Raw genomic sequence first — 9,269 nt, 5'->3', positions numbered from 1 at the left:
TTGTGCCTGTCTGTGGCCATTTCTAGCACAAAAGGCAATAACAAGCAATAGGTTTTTTGTTTGGCTGTGGTTGTTTGTAACTGACTATGAATAAAATTCGAAGTTAATTGACTTGAGTGTTCAAACTAACTCTGAATGTCATCTTCTTCAACTAGATGTGACTAATTATGTGTTTACTATTTATGACAAATGTATAAGTCCTACCTATTAAGCATATGTTACCATTTGTGACATGTTCATATGTAACAAGTTAATCAACTGTTGCTATTTTTGACCATTTGTAACTTGCATTTATGTAAGACATCAACGACATTGACCAATTATGACCATTTGTGACGTTCATATCGTGCAAATGTAAACTTTTACCTCCATAAAATACCTAAATGATATAAACAAAACCATTCACATAAAGATCAATACTTTCACTTCCATTTTATCAATTACTTGAGAAAAATAAGTTCGCATTCAATTTCAAAACATATTACAAAGATAAAAATTACATTTGTTGACTACATCGTAAAAGCACTTGTTTGTCTACCTTTGAACAGCTATCAACCTAATCTATCATGAAAATAATTCCATCAACACTAATTCAGTCATCTGACTTTGATTTTTATCTTCCAACCTGCCTCAGTTGTTTATTTTTGGATAGCAATAATACAATTTCAAGCCTGACATTTCTAGCATCAAATGACATTGGCATTTTAGCAAGATCATTGTACAACAAATATTGTGCATACTTTATGACAAAAATACTACAATTATGCCTGTAATATTTGAAATAGACGAACCATAAGTAACTACAAAAGATTGATGAAAAATGACAAAACTTGTAATGTTCATAATGAAACTTACCCATTTTGTTGTTGAGATAAACCACTGACAATGTTAATATGCAGGTCCTGGGATACGTCACCCATATTATCAGTAGTTTCCATCCACAGCCCGACCACTTTTAACATATGCGTAAAAGCCTTCACAAACAGCAATACCCATTCACGAACCTTATTATCCTTGTACAACTTATTGCTTGAATTGAATATGTACAGGATGTGATTATTAATGTCAAGCTGCCACAACATCCAATGAGCAAAATTTGTAACCATAATGGGCATCAACACGAATTCAACTTCTCTCCAAATATTATTAAATGATAACTATTTACCATTGATGGTTTTGATTAGGTCGTCCTTCTCATTCACAATGTTTGGATCTTGAACAAATTTAAAATATGAAGTTTGGACTGTCATATCAAATATACAGTCTATAGTTGTTGCATTCATCTGCACACCTTTATCAAACTTAGCAAATTGTCTTATGCAATGAAGGCATGCATCCATGCGCTATAATAACAAAGAGCATACATAAGTGATGTGAACCAATACAAATACATATGTGAAAAAATGATGGCAATATTGTACTGTGCTGCTCAGTGATGAATTAAAATCAATCAACGCATGCCATCAAATTTTATGGTAAACAGTGACATTGCCACATACAAATTGATGACCTATCACATTATATGCATCGTTGAACTTTACCCCATACACACATGTATGCACATATCAAACAAATGAATAAGATTGTGATCAAGTTATTATGGTCACATAAAATAATGACAGGATATACATGACATAAAAACACGTGTAACCTATATTTAATGTACATGTTCTAGGGCTTGTATCCTTTGTCAAACCAATTATGGAACGAACTCAGGTCTGAACTATCGACTTCCTTCGAATAAATTTGGAACACAACATTTGCAGATGTAAATTTGATCTAGTAGTGGCATGACGTGGATCAACCTTAAAGGTGACTGTAGAGATTTTGATGGCTTTTGTGATTCTTCATAGGTAGTCCAAATGATGAAGGTGTAAACATATCTTCTTGGTTCAAAAATATAAAAAGAAAGGTTCTTGAATTATTGCATGACAATCAAACTAAATTTATAATATGAAATACTAAATGTTTCGTTAAACTGATATCTTCAATATAAAGTTCAATAAACTCCAACACGTTTGCAATAGTCTTATCAACCTAATTCTACACTTCTTTACTAGCAAAGATTGCATAATCAGAGCTTTTAGAACTCTATAAGTAGACAACACCTTGATTAAATGAAGTAGATTGGAGAATATAGTCATCATGGAAGTAATGTGAAAACCCAGGTGCCATGTGACCTTTATCTTTTTTTTTTTTCAATCACATCATCACCTTTTAACTCAGGTTCCATGTGACCATTGCCCTTTCTTTCAACTATAACATTAGCTTTTATCTCTTGTTCCGTCGAACCATCTTTACCACTCAACTTTGTCTGAACTTCATCAATCACCAAAGATAAAAATGTCAGACATAGATTCAACAAAAGATTTAAGAGACGACTTGATGTCGCTCAAGCAAATATTTCAACACATTCTGACTTTAAATGACCTCATTGAGCTTCAAAGAACTGTTTGAATGACACACTTTATCATTTGTGTCTGACAGTTCTGGCTTCATCAACAAAAGCTCCTCTTTTAACCCTTTGTTCTCCACTTGAAGCTTAGTTATTTCTTCATCCATCAATTGCTGCTTTAGTCGACCACATTCCTGATAAAATTTTGTAGTTGGTAAAATTGAATATAAAATGGCTTCTTAAGTCTGTATAAAATGAAATTACTTACTTCGACACATTAGCAATCAGGATAATAGACATCCTGAGGCTAAGCAGGAGAGCTATAGCTAGCAGTCCCCGTCTATTTTTGCAACGGTGGATCTATAAAATCATCGTCTGAATCTTGAACATGTATCTTTGATAGCATAGAAGTAGACTCACTTGCGCTCGCTTGAGTTTTAGAGATCTTAATGTTTTGATTTGGTTGTCTAGTTTTCGAAAATTGCACGTAGGTTGATCATATCCAACATACAGAACAATGAAATTAGTTAGCACAATGATGCAAATCAGGTCACAACATATATTAAGGAAAGTCACAAGTCACGTATTTCAGGTCAGTCATAAGAGATATTTGACTTTGCAAATAAAATATTTATACTTCAGGTCACAATCATATTTCATATCATAATATATCTTAAATTCTTATTTACAACTTATCATATATTGCCCATCGTGAGTTCTACTTCAGATGGATCAATATCATTTATCACAACCTATTTGACATAAGATGGAAAAAAGTTGAGCATATATCATTTTAAATATGTATAACTAACCAAATGATTACATAACAATTCAAACATGTTTAAGAACTTACATTCTTACTTCCAAACACCTTGTCCTCCAACATTTCCACTTAAAAGATGTTTATGTGCAGTCCAATTCATAATTCGTAGATATTTCTTGCTAATTCTTGTGGTCACATTCTCTTCAAGTGCAAGTATGCACTCATACAGTCACACCTAGAAATCCACTAAAAATCTGTCAATCTGTGGTGGCTTATTTGTTTTGGTAATCCCTTTCTTAGTGAAGATAATGTGGTCTCAAACAAATATATGCTCCAAGAGAACATTTCAAGTATGGCAAAATCTTTTGCAAGTGCAAAAATGTATGGATCCACCTTCGAGTATAATGCAGCAAATAGTTATAAGATGATAAGATAAATAATCTCAATCGTAACGACATCATAGTCTGGTACATCTAGTGCAAGAAAGACTCTTTTGACATCTTCACTTGTTACAACTTTTAAGCCCCTGAAATATGTATCCTTCAGTGTAGACGATTTTTCATCCAATATTGGTCAACCATCGACCCCTTCATTCTGCAATCTAGAGACCAAATAGAATTCAGCAATGGAAAATCGAATATATCACCCATTTATGTTGAACCACATCTCTTACTTGTTAGGTTGCTTCACCTCCCATAGTAAACCATAGTCAACCAATTGTGGCTACACTGCTATCTCCCTACAATACATGTAGTAAGAGATACATGTGTTCGTTAGAATGTCACTCTAGACAATAGTAAATTTCATCACAAAGTGTTCGATGACACTCTGTATTAGTGTTGCAGTGATCTTCCCATATTTTCATTAGTTTTATTAAATATTTTCAGTCTTATACAACTGTAATGTCAGACATGTTACTGTGACCTCCAATACAACATTTCACTGTGACCAACATATCCATATTCAGATCATAAATAGTTGGTCACAAATTCTTCAAAATCATGACACATAACAGTAGATAATCATAACACCTATTACATTCACGAACAATCCAGCACACTTTAGAAAATATATTCAGTTCAAATAAATAGTAATCGATCAAACAGTGAGTCAGAAATCCTTTAAATTACAAAATACCCTAAATAGGCCACAAAATGATATTTCAGTCACAAAATACCCCAATCAGGTTATAAATGAGTCAAAAATAGCTCACAAAACTCACAAATTCGGTTTACAGAATCAAATTTCACCTTATTTACGGATTTCTTGCCAGAGGCCAACATTTTGACTCTCTTTTTAGAAGAAGAACCTCTGACAACTTTTTTCCTCTTTCCTTTATCCTTCTCCTTTATATTTACATCAACACTACAAGCTCTAACCATTTTAAATACTACTATGGTTGAAACTAAAATGTAATATGGCTATTTCACAATGAATCTCCAATGATAATGGTGGCGATTGGAAGTTTTATGAAGATGTATTATGCAGTTGAAAATGGTAGAGAGAGAGACTCGAGTTCTCGGGTAGATAAAGAGAGATGCGGGTTTTGTATTGTAGAGAGAGTAAGAGAATTCTTGAAGGTGTGATTTCATAATTTTCATTGAAATTCTACTTCTCAAGTAAGCAATGGCTTGTCCTAACTTGTTATTGAATATATTGAAAATGTTTGAAGCATAGTCGGCTTATATAATTGCGACATGATCGGCTTATATGATTGATTATTGTAGGATCAATAATTACACAGGCACACGTAGTAACTGTATTTAAAACTCTAATTGCAAGATGATTGAATGGATTGACTCTATTATCAATAGAGAAAGATGGTTAAACAGCTAAATTATTTAGATTCGATTTATGTTTCTGCCTCACGGTAAGACGAATAGTATTTAACTAATTATTTAAAATACTGTTGGTTTTATTATTTTATAATATAAATCTTTTGTATAATATATTTGTTAGTTGTTTTAATGTTAAGTTTTAAATTAGCAATATGTTGTATAATACACCATTGAATTTTGTATTTACGCTGATTTTGGGGGGCCTAATTTATGGATTTCGCCTTCGGCTCTGACAATCTTAGGACCGGCTCTAAATGAGCTATCACGTTAAATATTTGTTTACCACTATAATGAAGAGAAAATTAAAAGAAAATTCATTGAAATAACACATTTGATCTTCAGCGAATATGAATTAAGGGAAATAATCATTGGGTGTGTTCCTCAATGCATCATAATCTTTATAGTTGGTAATTTTAATTTATCTCAACTGGCATTTAACCACAGATAAACTTCAATACAGCCACGTGTTACGAACCCAGAGGGAGGGAATTATTATTAGAGTGAAGATAAGGAAGAGCAGAAAATATAATAATTTCTTCCAGGAGAAATTCAGAAGAAAGATTTGAAATGGAAAGGTACGGTTCACCACAACTACAAACTAGATATTTATTTGTTCTAGTGCAGTAAATGTTTATACATTCTAATTCCAAGAAATGAACAAAATGAAATGAAAAACTGGGCAGGTGATGCAAATTAGTTGGGTCTATGAACACATAGCACAGGGCAGGAGTATAAGCAAATTAATAAGTGTGTGTGATATATAATTAGTTTTAATATTACAATAGAAGAATTTCAAATTAGCATCCAGAAAATCATGATAATGTATATAAATATGAGGCATACCTTATTTCCTATACCTTCCATACCAACCATTGAAGTTCCTTTTTTTGTTGAAATTTCCATATGGGGGGGCACCTTATCATCTGTGTCGAAACCAAAGTTTTCATTTGCAATCAGTAGATTGCCTAGCCTATTCAGAATGAAGAATCCTTGTGCCATTTTCTTCCACCAAAGAAAAAATGGAGTAGAACTATATCTGAATCTGATTTCTCTTTTAGTGGTAGCAAAAATATGAACTTTGTTTGAGTTGTATTGTTTCTACAACACTGAAGTGTTTACCTCTTAGATATGTGCCCTGTCCAATGAACAAGTTGGGGGTAGTGAGAATATATTCATTTGGTTAAGATTAAAACACAGACTTACAAGTAAACTATAATAAGCAAAAATACTTTATTTTAGTGGGCAACATTTTGGCCTCGTTCCCAGTCGCTTTCAATTATGAATTTTTTCCCATGAATCCATTTTCCACATGTAAAATCTGGAACACAATTGGACAATGACCGACAATTTAGGTCCAGTTCTGTTTTCTCCACAGTAAGTGTGGCTCACTTCAAAGTCAAAAATGAAAATAAAATTCACGCAAAAAATAAATAAATAAATAAAAATTACAGTTTCTAGATACTGCAATTGTTTTTTAAAAGCTTTATTCAGGAAAAGTTTAGCAAAAGAGTTTGTAGAAGTATGAGAAAACTTGAAATTAAATTATTAACGATAAAGAAACCTTAAGTTACCTTGAGGGACGAACGAAGGCAAGAGAGTGTCAAACCCTAGAGTTTTGAGAGGAGAGCAGCGTAAAAGTTAAAGAGTTGAGCCATGTTTGGTCCATTTTCTAAAAGTTCTTTCTCCATCAAATTAATTTCTCCCACCTTGTATCAAAATTTAGATTTTTATTTAAACTAAGCTTAATAAAAGTTATTAGACCACCCAGACTCCATCAGCTAGTTTGACACAAAACTTGGTGATGTCCAATTCATTGATAAAGTGCTTAATGTTATTCGTAGTCGCTCACTGTCATAATTGTTTTACGTGACATACACATGACAGGTGATTATTTGATCCATAAGTTTACGTATTAAATAACTACCTACCATGTAGATGTCATATAGTGTGACTGTCACAGTGAATAACTGTGAATAACATTATTCTTAATAAATTCGATCAAAACTCACTAATATCTGTTAAACCGTTATTTGGCCGGTTAGTACAAATTCACATTGAATTAGGTACTCTAATGTTCATATTAATTATAAAAATATTTTATCTTAAATTAAAAAATATATGAATCTACGTAATTTTAAATTATTTTAGGTGTTTTATGTGTCACTCTTTGGTCCTAAAGTTCATACAAATAGGTAAAATAAATTAATTATGGGATTCTTACATAAATAACCTAGATTTTTTACCTTTTGAAAGATTAAAAAGATATAATTTAGAAAACCAATATTACCAAAATCCCCCTAAATTAGAAGAACTTTATTTGAGTATTAGCAAGTCAAGCAAAATTTTATAGAATTGACTAATTCAGCGAGGATTATCATCGTAGACGATGAGAAATTCAAATTAAAGAAAACGAAAATTCGACCTCGATATCTATTTGCAGTATTAGAAGCACTCAAAAGCTGCATTGTCACACATCGACCTGTTTCCATACTCTCTCCTTCTTGGCACCAGAAGCACGCATTTTACGCCCACCAACTACCATAAGCAAGGCCACTTATATTTCATAAGGAATATTATCAATTGACGTACCCTCGTGCCTCTGCCTTCCGAATCAATCCTGAAAAAGCCTCAACAAAAAATAAGGAATACAAAATAGGAATCATAAAATCATACTCAACCCGGTCATACACCTTACTAGTCTCGAGGTTCACAGCCATAAAGCCTCTCCACCCATTTTATCTCAAACTCATAGAATGTAAATTCTCAAAAGCTTCAATGGCATTATCAACGATAAAACACACCAATTCACAGATGCACTTTGTGATTCAAATATTAGGTTTTAGAGTACCTTTTTAGGCGATTAGCAACGGTCTTGGTCACAATTTGGTAGAGCACATTGCAAAGTCTTATCGAATGATAGTTAGCCACTATCTCCAAGTTAGACCTTTCGAGTATTAATACCGTGTTTGTTCATTTACGTCTATCAAAGACACAACATTGTTCAATACTTCAAGACAAGATTTGGTCATTTGCTAACCCATAATATCCTAACGCCTTTGATAGAAAACCAAGTAGAAGTCATCCGATGCAGCACCAAACATCATATTAGAGCAATACCCTCTAATCCACCTTAACACAGTGCCCCCTAGTTATATCCCTTTTAATTTTATCCCCCTAATCTAATATAAATCGTCTATGTATTTAAATGAAATATGAGATTCAAAAACAATTCCATGTAGTTATTTTTTAAATAAAATGACAATGATTTAATAATGAACTAGGGTTCTACATGATGTACTTCAAAATCACAATGACAAATTTAACTCGACAAGTTCACAATTTCTCGATATTGTGTATGGCTAAGCCCTGATTATACAAAGCTTTTTTCATATTGTAAGCTAATCAAACTTCATTTTGATCTTACAATTCATTCAATTCATCACTTTTATCCATTTTCCACCATATATCTCATGAAATCCATCAACTTATAATCTCAAAAAGTTTTGTCAAACAGGGGCTAAAATGTCTCGCAATCACTAATAGTATAATTTATATTGTTTTGAATATTTAGTTTTATAAAATGATTAGTCGCATTCTTTCAATCAGCAATATTTAGAATATCTTTTGAAATATATTCATATGAAGTGCTTAAATTTTGTTTTCTCACGCTTTCTTTGTTCTTTCTTCAGTTCCACGGCATATATATATTATTGTAAATTGGAGGAAGAAAAAAAATTTCATATTATGCAGTTAGATTATTGATATAAATATTATATTATTGAAAGAGACTCAACCCCAATTATATATAATATAAATTAGTGGAAGTTCAAGTACAATTGTCAAAATTTTGCTTAAGGTTATGTCACTGGAAAAAGACTTTCAATATTGTATCAAACCAATCCTTGTACATCTCAAATGGAGGTTGATTGGAGCAATTAAAGTCAATATCCCCAATGGTCCATTTGGCATATCATTGATTTTGTTTTTGATTCTTTTAAAAGAGCCTTTCGAGAAAGTTACACCAACATTTTTTAAAGACTTTTAATTATACAAAAAACTTTCAGAAAGTTTGTCTTCAATTAACTCTAAATAAGTTGATTAGGTTCTACTCCTTGAGGTTTAAGCCTTTTGTAGGAAAGAAACTTCAATAGGACGGTCATACCGCCCTATCAGCTTGAGCCACCTCAACGGGTGGCTCCCCAAACGCCCACGAGGTGTGTTGGTCACCCACGGAGGTGGCGTCTCGGTATTAGGCGGATGCACCATCCACTAA

The 9,269-nt window shown here is 32.5% G+C and overlaps 1 long non-coding RNA gene across 1 annotated transcript; it reads right to left on the bottom strand.

The window, feature by feature from the left end:
- Nucleotides 1-544: 544 nt before the first annotated feature.
- LOC111376274 lies at nucleotides 545-6,125 on the bottom strand. Its single transcript, XR_002699439.1, has 6 exons — nucleotides 5,840-6,125; nucleotides 3,832-3,897; nucleotides 3,249-3,759; nucleotides 2,664-2,862; nucleotides 1,166-2,589; nucleotides 545-1,070 (listed from the first exon to the last, which is right to left on the bottom strand). It is a non-coding gene; the product is annotated as an uncharacterized LOC111376274 (long non-coding RNA).
- Nucleotides 6,126-9,269: the final 3,144 nt, after the last annotated feature.

This window comes from Olea europaea, unplaced genomic scaffold (assembly GCF_002742605.1).
Source record: "Olea europaea var. sylvestris unplaced genomic scaffold, O_europaea_v1 scaffold1480, whole genome shotgun sequence".
Classification (NCBI taxonomy): domain Eukaryota; kingdom Viridiplantae; phylum Streptophyta; class Magnoliopsida; order Lamiales; family Oleaceae; genus Olea; species Olea europaea.
Note: the sequence above shows the minus strand (reverse complement) of the source record. Positions and strands in the feature narration are given on the sequence as shown.